At 40.8% G+C, this 17,494-nt stretch overlaps 1 long non-coding RNA gene across 1 annotated transcript; it reads left to right on the top strand.

Annotated features, from left to right (window-relative positions):
• Positions 1–1,342: 1,342 nt before the first annotated feature.
• On the top strand, positions 1,343–16,631 carry LOC137356324 (uncharacterized). The gene is made up of 2 exons (XR_010971030.1): positions 1,343–1,476; positions 16,348–16,631. It is a non-coding gene; the product is annotated as an uncharacterized lncRNA (long non-coding RNA).
• The last annotated feature ends 863 nt before the right edge of the window (positions 16,632–17,494 follow it).

The following is a 17,494-nucleotide window of genomic DNA, read 5'->3' as shown; positions in this document are numbered from 1 at the left end:
ATCCCTACTGAAAAGAATAATTCCAAGGGGAGGACCCTCCATCCATGGTTGATTAAAGAAGTTAAGGAAGGCATCAACTTGAATGAAAAGGCACACAATTGTGCAAAGATGAGTGGTAGGTCAGATGATTGAGTCATTCTGTGCCATTCTATATATTCTGACCAAAGTTTAATCAGGAGAAAAGAAATTAGAGCATGGGAGTAAGCTGGCTGGAAATGTAATAACGGATAGCAAGGGTTTCTGCAGGCATTTGAAAAGGAAAAGTGTAAGTAAAGTGAGTGTTGGTCCTCGAGAGAATGAAAATTGGAAGTTCAAGTTTGGTAATAAGGAAATGGCAGAAGTAATGAACAAAAAAATAGTTTCTCAAACCTGTAATGCTTGGTTTAGCTCCTGGTTTAGCTCCGGTTTCACGCTGTTTGTTGTTATTGAAAAGTGAATAGTGAAAACAGAGCCAGACTTTTGGCATTACCTACAAGGGGGCTGGAATATAAATTTAGGAAAGTTTTGCTACAAATTTGCAGGGTGTTGGTGAGACCTTACCTGGAGTAGTGGCTACAGTTGTGGTCTCCTTCATGCATTGGATGCAGTTCAGGCAAGATTCGTTCAGTTGGTTCCTGAGATGAAGAGGCTGTCTTATGAGCAAAAGGTTGAGCAGTTTGTGTTACAAACATTGGAATTAGTAATAATCAGAGCTAATCTTATTGAAAAATGTAAGATTCTGAGGGGTCTTGACAGAGTAGATGCTGAGAAGATATCTCCCCTCCTGAGGGAATCAAGAACCACGTCGCACAGTTTCAGAATAAGGGGTCTACCATGTTAGACAGAGGTAAGGAAGAATTTCTTCTCTCAAAGCATCATTAATCTATGGAATTCTCTGCACCAGAGAGTAGTGGGGGCTGGATTATGAAATATATTCAAGGATGAGTTAAACTTTTGATCTACAAGGGAGTAATGGGTTTTTGGCCAGGCAGGATAATGGAAATGAAGCCAAGGTCAAATCCGACATGATTTTATTGAATGGTGGATCAGGCTCGAGAGGCTGAATGGCTGACTCCTGCTCCTAGTTCTTCGGTTATTATATTATAATGCCAGATGGAAATAGAAAGCTGACCTGCACAAATATCCCTGCTCCATCAGGTCGTTCCAATCTTGGAGCAGTGTAGATGTTGGCTTGTTTCTGGATGTCTCAAAATTGTTGTGGAACTGCCAACACACCTCGTCAGCAGATGCTGAGAGCTGCAGTGGAATCAGACAGTGATATTCTTTGTATTTTTGGTTAGCATTTGTGATTAGTCATAATGATTATTAATTGAAATGTTACATTAACCTCTTTTCCAGCTTCCACCTCAACTGCTCGTGACTTACAATACATAGTTTTCTTCCTTTCTGTCGGTGAATAGTTCAAGGGAGCAGAATGAATGTGATGATTCCCAGGCACAAGGGAAAGTGCAGTCGGCTCCTTCCATCACTGACAAGGTACAGTACCACTCCCATAGGCCTTCAGTTCATGTCATTGTCACAAGAAGCAGATGTGGTCAAACTCTCACTGATCCCAAGTTCAGAGACACATTTCCAATTCAGCAATCAAACAAATCAGAAGAGACAGACATTGTATCCAATCCATTCCAAATCAATACTGCTGAAAGTTAGGTAAAGTTCAAAAGCAGAACCCACTATCAGATTAAAAGGCTCTCTGTCAATCTCACAAGAGGGTGCATCCTGGAGACAGTGAATCTCACCCTCACATACCTGAAACTGATGTTTACAAAATAAAAATAAACACATTCATATAATGTAAACAGACAGGCACAAAGTGAAATTCACATTTACAAATTATTAAAGAGTTTAAGTAAAGATTAAAACCTCCAGCCACTGATGGGAAACTGACAGTTACAGAGAAGAAAATAAAACCACTCACATGCAAGAGACTGTCGGATAGAGAATCACACCAGAGTCATTTAACAGAGACAGTTACCATGTAAAACCCATGGACACATTGCAGAGACTGAGAAGTTCAAAGGAAAAGCAATTCTTCAATGACAGAAATTGAAAGATAAGAATAACACACATCCTCATGTAGTAGACGTTGATAGCTGCAGAAGAAAAGAAAATGTGCTCACACACCTATCAGGAACTGTAAGTTGCAGATTAAAACTTACAGTTACAGAGCTGAAATCGACAGATTCAGAAAAAGGCCCCATGTCACACACTAGAGTTTGAAAGATACAGAATAAACCCACGCTATATTACCTTAACTTTACGGGTCCAGCTTAAAACCGACACTCACATACCAGAAGACAACTGGTGCAAAGTAAAACTCACTCAAGTAATAGAAACTGACAGATACAGATCAAAAACCACAATCATATCCCAGAAAATAACAGGTACAGAATAAAACAACAGTCACATATCAGAATCTGGCAGATAGAGAAATAAAACCACCTTCATTTTTCATAAACTGACAGGTACAGACTGAAAACTACATTCATTTACTATCAATGCGCAGGTACAGATTTAATCCCTCATTCACTTCACAGAAACAAACAGGTATAGGGTAAAACACAGACTCAAATTCCAAAGATCGAAAGATCCAGAATGAACCCACATTAACATACCAGCAACTGACAGAGAAAGATTAAAACCTTCTCTTAATTCAGACAGTAACAGGTACTGAATAAATGCCACCCTCACATATGAGAAACTGGCAGAAACAGATTTTAGCCCAGACACGCATAGGAGAAACCAACAGGTACTCATTAATATCTACATTCACATATCAGAAATGAGGAGATACAGTATAAATGCCGTACTTAACTACCAGAGACTGACAAACACAGAGTGAAATCAATAATGAATTGCAAGAAGTTAACAGTTAGAGAGTGAAAGCCTCTCATCCACAACAGACTCTGACAGGTACAAAGTAAACCTGACAATTGCACTCCAGACACTGACAGATACAGAGCAACACAAACATAATTAAGAGGAGTCATATATCAGACACTGACAGATACAGGTTAAAACCCAAACAGATAGAAAATAAACTGACAAGTTCAGAATAAAATTGTCAGTCACATATCAGAGAATGACAATGTACAAAGTAAACCTCACAGCCACATGTCAGAAACTGGCATGTATAGATTAAAACTCACCTTCACATCCGAGAGAATGTAGAGATGTGGTGTAAATTCCACACTCAAAAACCAGACTGAAACCCTTAATCTTATATCAGACAGTGACAGAGACAGGTTAAAAACCACAACTACACATGAGACATTTAAGGGCACAGGTTAAACCTTAAATTGGCTACTAGACAATCAAAGATAAAGTGTGAACTCCCACTCATATACACAAGAATGTAATATTAACTGTCAAATCCACACTCACATACCCTATACTGATGGGGACAAAGTACAAGCCAGAACACACACAACAGAAGCTGAAAAGTACAGAATAAGACGTTTCTCACATAAAACAAACTGACAGGTACAGATAAAGCCACACTCAAAATCCGAAAATGACGGAGGTAAATTGTAGACTAGGGATTGAGAGATATACAGTGAAACTTACACCCGCCAAGACTGGTGTGGGAGAAGTCAGGTTCAGTTTGTGGGGCACTGGCACCAGTACTAGGGAAAGTGGAGGCTGTACCATTCGGACAGTCTATACCTGAGCCAAGCTGGGACCAGTGTTCGAGCAAACCGTATAACTAGGGATGTAGAGAGTTACTTGATCTAAACAAAGTGGGAGGGGAACAAGCTTTGGCAGAGGTAACAAATCAAGCGATAAAGTCAAGGCAGGAAAACACAATAATAATATGGGAAATGATGGCCAGAGAATGGCAGGAAGGGACAAAGAGAAAAAAAAACTAAGAGCAGAGCAACAGGCAACACTAGATGTTACAAAGATAACAAAAAGATAAAACTAAAGGCTCTGTATGTGAATGCACGTAGCATTCATAACAAAGTAAAGAAATGGATAGCACATGTTGAAGTAAATAAATATGATCTAATAGCCGTTATGGAGACATGGCTGCAGGATGACAAGGATTGTGTCCTCAATATTGAGGGGTATGTAAAATTCAAGAAGAATAGGAAGCTAGGTAAAGGTGGAGAGCTGGCACTGTTAATCAAGGATGCATTAGTGCAATAGTTAGACATGTCCTTGGTTCAGGAGATCAGGATGTAGAATCGGTTTGGCTGGAGATGAGGAACAGTCAGGGAAAAAAGGCACTAGTGGGAGTAGTCTACAGGCCCACAGACAGTCATCACAATGTAGGATGAAGTCTACAAGAATAACTATTGGGTGCTTGTGATAAAGAGATGGAAATAATCATGGGTGATTTTAATCTTCATAAAAACTGGAAAAAATCAGATTGGTAATAGAAGCCTGCATCAGGAGGTCATAGAATGCTTTCGAAGTAGTTTCTTTGAGCAGCATCTTCTAGAACCATCCAGCGAGCAGGTTATATTAGACTTGGTATTGTGTAATTTGACAGGATTAATTAATGACCTCAGAGTATCTGCACCTCTTGGTAGCAATGATCACAATATGATTGAGGTTTGCATCCAGTTTGAAAATGAGAGGAGTGGATCTAAGACTAGTATTTTAAACTTAAATAAGGGCAGCTATGTGGGCATGAAAGCTGAGCGAGCTGAAGTGAACTGGGTTACTGGGTCAGGAGATAGTTCAATAGAGAAGCAGTGGCAGACATTTAAGCGGATATTTCAGAATACTCAAAATAAGTATATCCCTACTAGAAAGAAAAATTCCAAGGGGGGGATCCCCAATCCATGGTTGATGAAAGAAGTTAAGGAAGGCATCAACCTGAATGAAAAAGCATATAATTGAGCAAAGATCATTGGCAGGTCAGATGATTGGTCATAATATATAGAATGGCAGAGAATAACTAAAAGGTTAATCAGGAGAAAAATAAATTAGAGCATGGGTGTAAGCTAGCTAGAAATCTAAAAACAGATAGCAAGAGTTTCCACAGGTATTTGCAAAGGAAAAGTGCAAGTAAATTGAGTGTTGGGTCCTCTAGAGAATGAAAATTAAGAGTTAAAGGTTGAGAATAAGGAAATGACAGAAGAAATGTACATTAAAAAATGCTTCTATCTTCACTGTTGCATATACAAAAAACATTCCCATCATAGCTGTAAATCAGGAGGTGGATGGAAGAGAGGAACTTGTTGAAATTCCAATCACCAGGGAAGTGGTACTGAGTAAAGTGATGGAGCAACGGGCTGACAAGTCCACAGATCCCGATCGGCTTCATCCCAGGAGTTTCAAAATGGTGGCTACGGAAGTAATAGATTTGGTGGTGTTAATTTTTCAAAATTCGTAAGATTCTGGAAAGGTGACATCAGACTGGAAAGTAGAAAATATAACCCCTCTATTCGAGAAGGTGTGGAGGCAGAGAAAGGGTAACTATAGTAATATAAAAGCAAAATACTGCAGATGCTGGAAATTTGAAACAAAAAGAAGAAATGCTGGAAATACTCAGGTCTGGCAGCATCTGTGGAGAGAGATGCAGAGTTAACATTAACTATAGGCCAGTTAGCTTGACCCCTGTCATGAGGAAGGTGGTAGAATTGATCGATGAGGAGGCTATAGCTGGGCATTTTGAGAAACATAAGGTCATCAGGAATAGTCTGCATGGTTTTGTGAAGGGGAAATCATGTTTAACCTATTTATTGAAGTTCCTTGAAGGACTAACATGCACTGTGGATAAAGGGGAACCCGGTTGACAGACAGTACCTGGATTTCCAGAAGGCATTTGACAAGGTGCCACATAAAAGGTTATTGTGCAAAGTAGGAGCTCATGGGTAACATAGTGGCATGGATAGAAGATTGACTGGCTGGCAGAACACACAGAATGCAGAAATGGGTCATATTCTGATTGGCAGGATGTGACGAGTGCTGGGGCCTCAACTTTTTACAATTTATATCAATAACTTAAATAAGGGGAGCGATGACATGGCAGCTAAATTTGCAGATGAAACAAAGATAGGTAGGAATGTATGTTGTGAAGAGGACATAAGGAAGTTGAAGACTGATATATGTAGGTTGAGTGAGTGGGCAGAAATCTGGCAGATGATGTACAATGTGAGAAAATGGGAAGTTGTTCACTTTGTCAGGAAGATTTAAAAATATTTCAGTGCTGAGTGACTGCAGAATTCTGGAGAGGGATCTAGGTGTTCTAGTGCATGAGTCAAAAAAGTTAGTTTGCAGTTACAGCAAGACAGAAGGAAGGCAAATGGAATGCTATCCAGTATTACATGAGGAATTGAAAATGAAAATAAGCATGTTATACTTCAGTTATACAAGGCATTGGTGAGACCACATCTAGAATACTGTGTGCAATTTTGGTCTCCTTATTTAATAAAGGAAGTAAATGTGTTGGAGATGGTTCATGAGATGTTTACTTCAGAGAAGTGAGTGTGACAGTTAACCAGAATAAAAAGACACAAATTCAAATACCAGAGAATGAGAGTTACCGAGTAAAACCCACATTTACTTATAGGTAATTTCCATTTTCAGAATTAAAAGCCTTTCCCAATTTCCCATTGCAGCAACTGACATGCACAGAGTAAAACAAACAGTTATTCAGCAGAAATTAACAAGTGCACTTGTAAATGTACACTCACAGAATAGAAACTGTCAGTTCAAGGCAGAAGCAGATTCACACAGATCAAATTGAATGTTACAATGTGAACTTCATCCTTAAATACCAGAACCTGATGGGCACACAGTAAATCTTACAATAGCATACCAGACACAGACAGACAGAGAAACAACATTATCAGAGTGGAATCTGACAAGTGAAGAGGAAAATCTATAGTAGCATATCAGGGAATGAGAGGGAAAGAGTAATTCAAGCACTACCATAAACCAACAAGTGCAGAATAATGGCCATACAAAGAAGTGTAATGCTGATAGGTACAGGGAAAATGTGAAGCTCGCCACAGATGCACAGAAACAGAATAAAGCACATACACATAAAGTAACTGAGGTACATAGCAAAATCCACATTTACATGTCAGAAACAGACACAGAGAGGAAAACAAACACACTCTCAAATTGTGCACAGATAAATACAGAGTAATCGTCACATTCACATTACAGAGACTGGTAGATGTAGGGTCAAACCCACAATCAATTACCACAATCATAAAGTTACAGAATAAATCAGATAATTGCACTGCAGTAACTGACAACATGTTGGGTAAAATCCTCATTTGCATATCAGAACTGGAAGGTTAAATATTGATCCCACATTCACTTGCCAGAAAATGTACATCTCCATGTACAGTGTAAATGAAAATGGAAAATGCTGGAAATACTCTGCAAGTCTGGCAGCACCTGTGGAGAGAGAAATTCAGTTCACATTTCAGGTCAATGACCTTTGATCAGGACAGACCTTTCTGATGAAAGGTCATTGACCTGAAAGGCTAATTCTGTTTCTGTCTCCACAGATGCTGGCAGTCCTGCTGTGTATTTACAGAATTTTCTGCTTTTATTTCCAATTTCCAGCATTAACAGTATTTTGCTTTGTATTAGGTGCAGTTTAAAGATCTTACTTCAATACCAGTAATTGACAAGTACGAAGGAATACTCATATTCACGTAACAGAAAGTGAGCGATTCAAACCAAAACCACCGTTCAATTCATCAGTAAATGACAGGTACATAAAAAAATCCACTCAGATCAGAAGCTGGCAGGTAGAGTGAAAAGTGCACATGCACAGATCAGTAAGTGACAGAGAAAAAAACAAAATAGTCACATTCCACATTCTGAGATAAAGAATGAATCCCTCACACACATACCATACAAAGAGGGACAGACATTTAGACAGATCTAGGTGTGTACGAGCTCCTTCATTGTTCCTTAAATATAAACAAACAGTTCCTGTCCTTCAGATTGGCAGATGCAGAATAAGTTCTACACTCAGACTGTACCATTGATGAACAGCTACAGAATGAATGTCATTCATAAAAGTGGGAGTTCCAGAATTTGGGCTGAGTGATGATGAAGGAATGGTGTTATATTTTTGAAGTCAGGATGTTGTGCAAACTAGAGATGAAATTGCAGGTGGTAATGTTCTCATAAGCTTGCTGCCCATGTTCCAGTCAGTAGCAGATGTCATGGGTTTGGAAGGTGCTGTTGTACGGTACTTCCTCAGGTTGATGCAGTACATCTTTTAGATGGGACACACTGTTCACTGGTGGTGGAGGGAGTAAATGCATAACCTGGTGAATGGTAAGATAATCAAGCCTGCTGATTTGTCCTGGATGGTATCAAGCTTCTTCAGTGTTTTTAGAGCTGCACTCAACCAAGCAAGTGGAGAGTAATCCATCAGAATTCTGACATGTGGCTTGTAGGTGGTGGAAAGACTTTGGGAAGTTCTCCCTGTGTCTGCATGGGTTTTCTCCGGGTGCTCCAGTTTCCTCCCACATGCCAATGACTTGCAGGTTGATAGGTAAATTGGCCATTATAAATTGCCCCTAATATAGGTAGGTGGTTGGAAAAAATAGGGACAGGTGGGGATGTGGTTGGAACATGGAATCAGTGGAGGATTAGTATAAATGGGTGGTTGATGGTCGGCACAGACTCGGTGGGCCGAAGGGCCTGTTTCAGTGCTGTATCTCTAAACTAAACTAAGTTAGGACATGAGTTGCTCATCACAGAATTCCCAGTCTCTGACCAGCCCTTGAAGCCATAGAAGTAATATACCAGTAACTGAGAGGTAGATAGTAAAATTCACATTCACATATCAGGAACAGAAAGGCAAAGAAAAACACTTGCTGGCAAATCCAACACAGACAGACACAGAGTAAGAGCCACATTCACATTCCAGAGACTGACAGATCAAGAGTAAACACTCCAATTAATTACAAGTAACAAACATACTTGCATTTTAGTATCTGACAGGTACCCAGAATAAAATACACATTCACGTATCAGAAACTGACAAGTGGAGTAAAAGTCACAGTAATATGTCACAAACTGACAGATACAGGGTGATCTCACATTCACTTGCCAGATTATAAAAGGGAATGAAAAAAATCTTTCTTCCAGACCTGAAACTGACAGGCACAGAATAAAGGAGTGACTTACATTGCAGGAAGTGACCAGAATGAGGAAAATCCATATTCACATGTCAGAAACTGACAGCTGAAGAGTAAAATCTGAAGTAACATCACACTCTGACAGATATGGATTGATGTCACAATCACTTGCCAGCAACTAGCAGGTACAGAGTAAAGATCTTTATTCCATACCAGAAACTGACAGGTACAAAGAGGGATGAGGTCATGCAACATGAACATCAAAAGCAAGGTAGCAGATTTAAGAAAAGTGGTCCACAAAGGTTGTAATCGCTGGATTACCCCCGCTGCCACGTGCAGGTGAGTATAGGAATAGGAGGATAGAGCAGATGAATGTGTGGCTGAAGAGATAGTGCAGGAGGGAGGGCTTTAATTTCCTGGATCACTGGGTCTGTTTCTGGCCAAGGTGGGAATTGTACAAGTTGGACAGATTGCACCTGAACTGGATCGGGACCAACATCCTTGCTGGAAGGTTTGCACGTGCTTTTGGGGGAGTGGGGTGGGTGGTGGTTGTAAACTAATTTGGCAAGGGGGTGGGATACAGAGGGGACGTACAGTAAGGGCTGATGCACAGTCAAATATAGAAGAGAAACTGAGTCATTCTGGAAGGCAGAGAAAAGGCAGACCTGTTAACACACAAGCTAACAATGCAAGGCTGGATTGCATCTATTTTAACGCAAGGAATCTTACTAGTAAGGCAGATGAATTGAGGTCATTTATTAACAAATGGAAATATGATATTATTGTTTTCACGGAGACATGGTTGAAGGAATTGCAGGACTGGCAGCTCAATATTCCAGGGTCTAGAAACTTCAGGCATGACAGGGGAGGGTATAAAATAGGAGGTGGCAGTGCACTGTTGATCAAGGAGTCAATTACTGTATAAGGAGGGATGATATCTTCGAACATTCCTCAAATGATCCATATGGGTAGAACATAAATACAAAAAGGGGGGCAATCACTTGGCTGGGAGTGTACGACAGGCCTCCAAACAGTCAGGGAGAGATAGAGGAGCAGATATGTCGGCAAATCTCAGACAGGTGTAAAAATAATAGGGTAATAATTGTAGGGGATTTCAAGTTACCCAATATCAACTGGGATCGTCTTAGTGCAAATGGCTTAAAGGATGCAGAATTCTTCAGGTGCATACAGGAGATCTTTTTGAGCCAGCAGGTAGAAAGTCCTACAAAAGAAGGAGCCGTGCTCGACCTAATCCTAGGGAGTGAAGCTGGACAAGTGGTAGGAGTGTCAGTGGGGGAGCATTTTGGGGATAGTGGCCATAACTCTGTAATATTTAAGGTAGTTATGGAAAAGGACAAAGAGGTACCTGAAATAAATGTACTCAATTTGGGGAAGACCGATTTCAATATGATAAAACAGGATCTGGCCAAAGTGAACTGCGAGAAGCTACTTATAGGAAAGTCTACATCAGACTAGTGGGAGTCATTCAAAAAGGAAATAATGAGAGTTCAGGGTCAACATGTTCCCATAAAGGTGAAGTGTAGGACCAACAAATCCAGGGAAGCCTGGATGTCAAGGGATATAGAGGATTGGATAAGGGGAAAAAAAAGAGGATTCGGGCAGAAAACAGCGGAGGCCCTAGAGGATTATAGAAAATATAAGGGGGGTGGGGTGGGGGGAGGTGGTACTTAAAAAAATATATATATAAGAATAATAAGCAGAGTGAGGAGGTGACTTGAAAAAAAAAATCGTGTCTAACAAACTTGATTGAATTTTTTGGGAGGTGACGAGATGTGTAGATGAGGGTAAGGCAGTTGATGTTATCTACATGGACTTCAGTAAGGCTTCAGATAAGGTCCCACATGGGAGATTGATTAAAAAGGTAACAGCCCATGGGATCCAGGGCAATTTGGCAAATTGGATTCAGAATTGGCTTAGTGGCAGGAAGCAGAGGGTGATGGTCGAGCGTTGTTTTTGTGAGTTGAAGTTTGTGACCAGTGGTGTACCACAGCAATCGGTGCTGGGACCATTGCTGTTTGTCGTGTACATGAATGATTTAGACGTGAATGTAGTAGATATGATCAGTAAGTTCACAGATGACATGAAGATTGGTGTCAGAAATGGTGAGGAGGAAAGCCTTAGATTACAGGATGATATAGATGGGCTGGTAAGATGGGTGGAGCAGTGGCAAATGGAATTTAATCCAGAGAAGTGCGAAAATGTGAGGTGATGCATTTTGGGAGGCCTAACAAGGCAAGATAATATAGAATGAATGGCCAGATCCTAAGATGTACAGAGGGTCTGAGGGACCTTGGTGTACTTGTCCATAGATCACTGAAGGCAGAAGCACGGGGAGATAAGGTGGTTAGGAAGGCATATGGGATACTTGTCTTTATTAGCTGAGGCATAGAATATAAGAGCAGGGAGGTTATGAGGGAGCTGAATGAAATGCTAGTTAGGCCACAGCTGGAGTACTGTGTACAGTTCTGGTCAACTCACCAAAGGAAGGATGTGATTGCAATGGAGAGCGTGCAGAGGAGATTTACCAGGATGTTTCCTGGGCTGTGGCATTTCAGTTATGAAGAGAGACTGGATAGGCTAGGGTTGTTTTCCTTGGAGCAGAGAAGGCTGAGGGGGGAACTGATTGAGGTATACAAAATTACACGGGACATTGATAGTACAGATCGGAAGAAAACATTCCCTCAGTGGAGGGATCAACAACCAGGGGAGATAGATTTAAGTAATGGGCAGCAGGTTTAGAGGGGACTTGAGGTGAAAATATTTCACGCAGAGTGTGGTTGGAATCTGGAACCCACTACCTGAAGGGCTGGTAGAGGCAGGACCCCTCATAGCATTTGAGAAGGATTTAGATGAACACGTGAAACGTCATAGCATACAAGACTATGGGTCAAGTGCTGGAAAATGTGATTCGAATAGATTCATGCTTGATGGGAGGCAGAGACACAATGGGCCAAAGGGCCTGTTTCTGTGCTGTATAACTCTATGACAAATGTAAAGGAATGCCAACATTCAGATAGCAGAAATTCACAGATCCAAAGCAAATCCACCATACAGTTCAGCAGAAAGTGACAGGACAGAAAAAACACACACTCACATACCAGAAATTGGCATACAGAATAAAATTCACACGCCCGTATCAGAAACGAACTTGCACAGATGTAAATCCACAATCATACAGCAGAGAATGAGATGTATGACTAAACCCAGCTTCTGACACTTGAGGCTAACGTACACAGAGTGAAAACAATGCTCATGTCTCATACCAGAAATGGCCAGATGTAGATCACAACCCACACTCACATATCAGAACTGGCAGGTACCTTGTAAAATATCTCTTAATGAACCACTGACAGGGAGACGATACAGTCCACATTCGTTCATCAGAAACTTACAGATACAGATAATAAACAGTACTTACATACAACAGATTGAAAGAAACAGGTTAAAACCCACTCTCATATGTAGACATCTGATGGGTACAGAATACAGGTGAGGTCTCCAAACCAGAGACTGACATGTCGAGTGAAAACAACGCTGACGTGTCATCAATTAACATGTGCAGTGTAAAGCTACACAAAAATGCCACTTACTAACAGGTACAGAGACAAAACCAAACAACCTTTCATACCAGAAACTGACAGGTGCAGATTCAAATCCAAATTCACAATTCAGAAATTAACAGTTAAACAGAAAGTCGCAGACTCCAAAAGAGGAGATGAACAGATACATAACAAAACCCACACTCACAGAACAAAACCCATCATCACCCATTTAGAAACTGAATGTTACGGAGAAAAATAAAACAGAATCACCTATTGAAGATTGAAATTATTGAATGAAATGACCAAATCATTGACCATAGATTGACCGATACGGAGTAAAAGCCACAGGTAAATATCACATACTGATGGGCACAGAATGAATCCCACACTCACATGCCCTGCAGGGAAGGACAAATATTTCATGACCCAGAATGTCCATGCATTTCCTCCTGCCATATTCCGTATATATGACCAAATAGATTCTTTTGTTAACAACTCAAAACGTCATCCCTGCCAGTGTTATCATATTATATTTGATCAATTCTTTCCACTCCACAATCCTCCATATTTTTTCAGACCTGTCTTTTCTGAATATTTGACACCAGTAATAATAAGTTCCCTTGCCTCGCCTAGTTTCAGCCAGAAATATGTAATGGTCACGATCTCAATCTTTCGTAATGATAACAAGAAATGCTGTATAAATCTGTCATTGATAGATTCTTGTTAACCAAAGCTATTAAGAGATAAGGGGCAAAGGCAGGATATATGGTATAAGTTAGATCACAGATCAGCCCTGATCTCATTGAATGCAGGAACAGGATTGTGGGGTTGAATTGCCTCCTCCTCTTCCAGTATCCCCTGTGAAGTATCCTTCTTTCTCTTTTACTCACCCTGTCAGTCTATGTCTCTCTGTTTCTCTCTTTCTGTCTCTCTCTCTGTCTCTATCGGACAGTGTAGAGTGAGATTCACTCTGTATCCACCCCATGATGTTCCTGCCCTGGGAGTGTGTGATGGGACAGTTTAGAGGGGAATTTACTCTGTGTCAAACCCAACATTGTGCTTAGCTTGGAAATGTTTAATGGGACAGTGTAGCTGGAGATTTACTCTGTATCCCTGGAATTTAGAAGGTTATGGGGTGATTAGATGAATGTTTTCAAGATAATAAGGGAAACTGATAGGGTGGACTGAGAGTAAATATTCCCACTGGCTGCTGAGTCAGAAACTTGGGGCATAGTCTGAAAATATAAACAGTGGCCACTTTGACTTCATCCCATCGTGTCGTATGTACATTCTCACATATAGCAGGTATAGCAGCACATATATAACAGGATAGCAGGTATAACTGTAGTCATAGTATTCAGCTGAAAATTGTTCAGTTACATTGTTATTTCAGTCCATATTTACAGTACACACGGTACCTTACTGTTGTAATCAAGTCATATAGTATCTATTCATCCCACTGGGTCAAATGTCACTGGCTCAACATTCTCACCAAATACTAAAGCATTCCACAATACAAGACTCTCAATTTCAACACAAGTTTCCTTTTCTGAGTCTCGCTGGTCTGTTCTGATTCTCTGAGGGATCACAGATGCTTATCCTCCACATGAGCAGTCATCCTAATCCCGTGTGCCTGTCCTGCTCCCAAACCCGGCATCGACTTCCATTAAGGCAAGTGATACAGGAGCATCTCAGTGACTGAGGAAGGTGAGTCTTGAGGCTGAGCCGGGCACAGTGAGTGAGCCGGGTTAATCCGACACTCCAGGGAATGTTCAAACTGAACTGTACTCTGTATCTAACCCGTGCTGTACCTTCTCTGAGATTGTTCGATGGGGTAGTGCAGACAAGGAGACTCTGATAGGGTAGACAGAGTGTAACTATTCCCACTGGCTGCGGAGTCAGGAATTTGTGGGCATAGTCTAAAAATCTAAACGTAGTCTCAAAACCTTTCAGGAGTGAAATGAAGAAACAGTTCAACACAGCAGGTGTGGTATCAGTTTGGAACTCTCTTCCACAATCAGCAATTGATGCTGAGATACTTGTAACTTTTTAAATCTGAGATTGAATAATTTTTGTTAACCAAAGGTATGAAGAGATAAAGGGCAAAGGTGGGATATATAGTGTTAGTTAGATCACAGTTCAGCCCTGATCTCACTGAATGCTGGAACAGGGTCGAGGGGTTAAATTGCCTCCTCATCTTCCTATGTCTGATGTTAAATCTCCTTTTTTCACTCTCAGTCACCCTGTCAGTCTGTTTATCTCTGTTTCTCTCTTCCTGTCTCTCTCTCTCTCTGTCTGTTTCGGACAGTGTAGAGTGAGATTCACTCTGTATCCACCCCATGATGTTCCTGTCCTGGGAGTGTTGGATTGGACAGTGTAGAAGGAGCATTACTCTGTATCTAATCCATGCTATACCTGTCTGGGGAATGTTGATGGGAGAGTGGAAACAGAGAGGTCTGGGACCAGTGTCCTCATGGGGAGGACTTAATGGTGCCTCCTAATTGACCAGTTCGCAATATTGGTGCTCCAGAGATGAAAGGGGCTGTGGCTGAGTGGATACGACATTGGCTGAGAGAGTGGACAATGGTTGTTTCAGACTGGAGGGAGGTATACAGTGGAGGTTTATATTAGGACCACTGATCTTTTTGATATATACTAATGACTTGGACTTGTGTTTACAGGGCATAACTCCAATGTTTGTGTCATCTGCAATGTAATAAACAGGGAAGGGACTAGTAGCAGACTTCAGGAGGATAGAGTCATCCACCCAATCCAGGCCCCTCGGGACCTGAGATGTTTCACTCAGATCACCTCTCATTCTTCTAAACTCCAGTGGGTATAGACCCAACCTGTTCAACCTTTCCTCATAAGATAACCCCTTCATCCCAGGAATCAGCCCAGTGAACCTTCTCTGAACTACTTCGAATGCAATTATATAATTTCTTCAGTAAGGAGACCAAAAGTGTCCACAATCCTGCAGACGTCGTCTAACTTATGCCCTGTACAGCTGTAACAACACTTCCCTACTTTTATATTCTGTTCACCTTGCAATAAACAACAACATTCCATTTGCTTTCTTTATCACTCGCTGTAGCTACACGGTAACATTTTGTGATTCATGTCCCAGGACACCCAGATCCCTCTGTACCGTACAGTTCTGCAGTCTCTCTCCATTTCAATCATATACTGATTTTTATTCTTCCTGCTAGAGTGGACAAGCTCACATTTTCCCACATTATACTCCATCTGCCAATTTTTTGCTCACTCACTTAACCTATGGAAATCTCTTTGTAGACACTTTATGTCCTCTTGACAGCTTACTATCCAACCTATCATTGGACAGACACAGGGCAGGTTAACTTCAATGCTGAGAAATGTGAAGTGATGCATTTTGGAAGGAAGACTGAGTGATATAAACTAAATGGTACAATGTTAGAATGGGTGACAGGACAGAGAGATCTGGGATATCATCAATGTTAGCTGTTCTACCCAAAAGCTCAATTTGGGGCTTGGAATCTGTGAGTTGAATTTAGCTTTATCCTGAAAAGTGTTCGCAAACGTGTTGGGAAATGTGTCAAAAGCTGTTTCCATTCAGACATTCCTGCATTGTGGAAGTGTGAGCTATCTTTGCAGAGACAGGAAATAGAGTTGTTTGAATGGACCTGCAGGTTTTGGTTGATGCAATAAGGTGAGAATTTGAATTGTGTCCCTTGCAGATACACAGAATTGAAGGTATTTACGGAACACCACATGAAGTAGTTTACCAATGTCTGACAAACTTCAAAGACTTCAAACACATGGAAGAAGAGGAGAAGGGAACAATATACAAAACCTGAGTCAGTCAGACAACAGCAGTAGGAAAATTAATCTCTTTTTATGGGTTTTAATTTGAAGGCCTGAGCTGATGATTGAAAAAGTAGGAGTTCAAATCCCGCACTGGGCTGTTGTGAATTTGAATTTTGTTTTTTCTAAAAATAAACATAAATCTGGAATTAAAAAACCTCTAGGATGGAATGATTCACTCCTGTCTACTAGTGCAAAGCCCGTGTGTGTCTCAGTTTTGCTGTATTTATTAACGATTTAAGATGATGTGGTAGAATGCAACATACCCAAGTTTACCAATGACACAAAAATAGGCAGCATTGTAAGCAGTGTAGCTGGAAGCAGAACATTGCAAAGAGATATCTGAAGTGAATGGGCAAAACTGTGGTAGATAGATTTCAATGGCAGTAAAAAAAGTCTAGAACAGAGTACTTTATAAATGGTGAAAAGATAGAAACACTGGAGGTCCAAAGAGACTTGAGGGGTTTGTGTCCATTTGAGTGCAGTGTAGATTTACCAGAATGATAACTGGACTCCAAGGGTTAAATTACGAGGTGATATTACACAAACTGGGGATTTATTCCCTGGCATTTAGGAGGATCATGGTGATTTGATCAAAGTTGTTGAGATATTAAGGGGAACTGATGGGGTAGTTTGCGAGAAACTATTTTGGCAGCTTTGGAATATAGGAACAGGATTAGGCCATTCAGCCCATAAAACCTGCTCTGCCATTCAATACTATCATGGCTGATCATCCACTTCAATGTGATTTTCCCAGACTATCCTCATACCATTTATGTCATTGGTATTTAGAAATCTGTCAATCTCTGCTTTAAACATACTCAATGACTGAGCTTCCACAGCCCTCTGGGATAGAGAATTCCTAAGATTCACAACCCTCTGAGTAATGAAATTTCTCCTCATCTCTGTCCCAAGTGGCTTCCGCCTTATTTTGAAATTGTGTCCCCTGGTTCTAGACTCCTCAACCAGGAGAAACATCTTACCTACATCTACCCTGTCTATCTGTAATGTTACCCCAGG

The sequence above is a fragment of the Heterodontus francisci genome, chromosome 45, assembly GCF_036365525.1.
Source record: "Heterodontus francisci isolate sHetFra1 chromosome 45, sHetFra1.hap1, whole genome shotgun sequence".
Taxonomy (NCBI): domain Eukaryota; kingdom Metazoa; phylum Chordata; class Chondrichthyes; order Heterodontiformes; family Heterodontidae; genus Heterodontus; species Heterodontus francisci.
Note: the sequence above shows the minus strand (reverse complement) of the source record. Positions and strands in the feature narration are given on the sequence as shown.